Source organism: Penaeus vannamei, chromosome 14, assembly GCF_042767895.1.
Source record: "Penaeus vannamei isolate JL-2024 chromosome 14, ASM4276789v1, whole genome shotgun sequence".
Classification (NCBI taxonomy): domain Eukaryota; kingdom Metazoa; phylum Arthropoda; class Malacostraca; order Decapoda; family Penaeidae; genus Penaeus; species Penaeus vannamei.
Window position 1 is genome coordinate 7,481,278 of NC_091562.1, and position 2,500 is coordinate 7,483,777.

The following is a 2,500-nucleotide window of genomic DNA, read 5'->3' on the forward strand; positions in this document are numbered from 1 at the left end:
GCGACCTAAAACTAATTAGCAATCAGCGGGTGAGGGTCTCGCCGTCGCCTCAATAGAGTCTTCTCCTCCTCCGGTCGCAAGCTCGGATCTCCGCGGATGGCTTGCTGTTTGTTTTGGCCGCAAGCCGAGTCTTGGCCGTAATGCTGATCCACGGCGGCCTCGATTTTGGGCGGCTCGGGTCGTCTCTCTCCGCGGGCGTGCGTCTGACGGAGGCTCGGGCGCACACGTATGCCCACGGTCAAGGGTATGGGTACACGCGCACATACGTATGGAGGATGTGTGTGTGTATGTGCGTGTTTGTGTGTGTGTGTGTGTGTGTGTGTGTTTGTGTGTGTGTGTGTGTGTGTGTTTGTGTGTGTTTGTGTGTGTTTGTGTGTGTGTGTGTGTGTATGTGTGTGTGTTTGTGTGTGTGTGTGTGTGTGTGTGTGTGTGTGTGTGTGTGTGTGTGTATGTGTGTGTGTGTGTGTGTGTGTGTGTGTGTGTGTCTGTCTATACTCACGATTAGATTACTGCAAAACTTTCTAAAAAGATGATAGATCTTTTTATAATCTTTTCTCAGACGAATCGAAAGCCAACTAAAGAAACACACAAGAACACAAGAGAGAGAGAGAGAGAGAGAGAGAGAGAGAGAGAGAGAGAGAGAGAGAGAGAGAGAGAGAGAGAGAGAGAGAGAGAGAGAGAGAGATTGATGAGAGAGAGAGAGAGAGAGAGAAAAGATAGATTATATATATATATATATATATATGTATATATATATAGAGAGAGAGAGAGAAGATAGATAGATAGATAGAGAGAGAAAAAAAAGACAGATAGATAGATAGATAGGTAGATAGAGAGAGAGAGAAAGTGAAAGACCGAGATTCAAAAAAAAAAAAGAAAAAAAAAAAGAAAAAAGACCTAGAGAAAGAGAGAAAAAATATATGAGGGTCGCGAGAAAGCCCGAGAGCCGGTATGAGGCCCGGCAGTCCGCCTCACAACCCGGGACATTAATGGTGATGGACGGCCTCACAGCTGCCACAATCGGGGAATCTCACGGCCTTGTAGACACCTCATTAACCTCAGCGGGAGAGAGGAGGCCGAGGTACTGACTTTTTATCGTGTATTAGATTTTTGGGTTTATTTTTGTTTATTTATTATTATTATTATTTTTTTAGTGTGTTGTTATTTTTTTTCTCTCTCTCTTCTGTGCTTGGTTTCGGTTGTTTGTTATATGGGAGAGGCATTATTGTGTTTTTTTTCTAGGAGGGGGAAAGGAAGAGAGAGAGAGAGAGAGAGAGAGAGAGAGAGAGAGAGAGAGAGAGAGAGAGAGAGAGAGAGAGAGAGAGAGAGAGAGAGAGAGAGAGAGAGAGATAGAGAGAGAGAGAGAGAGATAGAGAGAGAGAGAGAGAGAGAGAGAGAGAGAGAGAGAGAGAGAGAGAGAGAGAGAGAGAGAGAGAGAGAGAGAGAGAGAGAGAGAGAGAGAGAGAAAAGCAAGGGAAAATACAAAAATATATGCAAACATGTGAATAGATGTACATACATATACATCATATACACACACAATCCAACATATCTATTAAATTACTGTATGCTTTAACATATACACATTTCCATGCCCACACAGACAGTGAGTGAGTGAGAGAGAGAGAGTGAGAGAGAGAGAGAGAGAGAGAGAGAGAGAGAGAGAGAGAGAGAGGGAAAGAGAGAGAGAGTGAGATACAGAGAGAGAGAGAGAGAGAGAGAGAGAGAAATAGAGAGAAATACAAAAATATATGCAGAGAGAGAGTGAGATAGATGTACATACATATACATCATATACACACACAAGAGAGAGATATTATTAAATGTACTGAGAGAGAGATATACATATTCCATGCCCAAGAGAGAGAGAGAGAGAGAGAGAGAGAGAGAGAGAGAGAGAGAGAGAGAGAGAGAGAGAGAGAGAGAGAGAGAGAGAGAGAGAGAGAGAGAGAGAGAGAGAGAGAGAGAGAGAGAGAGAGAGAGAATACAAATATAAATGCAATCATGTGAATAGATGTACATACACATACATCATGTACACACACATTCCAACATATCTATTCAACTACTGTATGCTTTAACATGTACACATTCCTCTGCCCACACAGACAGTCAGTGAGTGAGAGAGAGAGTGAGAAAAAGAGAGAGAGAGAAAAAAAAAGAGAGAGAGAGAAAAAAAAAGAGAGAGAGTAAGAAAAAGAGAGAGAGAGTGAGAAAAAGAGAGAGATTGAGAAAAAAGAGAGTGAGAAAAAGAGAGAGAGTGAGAAAAAGAGATAGAGATAGATAGATAGAGAGAGAGAGAATGCAAGGGAATATACGAAAATGTATGCAATCATGCAAATAGATGTAATGACACATACTTCAACACACACACATACCCACATATCTTTTCAACTACTGCTTGCTTTGACACATGCACACTTCCCTACCTACCTACACACACACATACACACATATCTCTCGAACACAAACCCCCAGGGGATATTATCATCGAATCTTC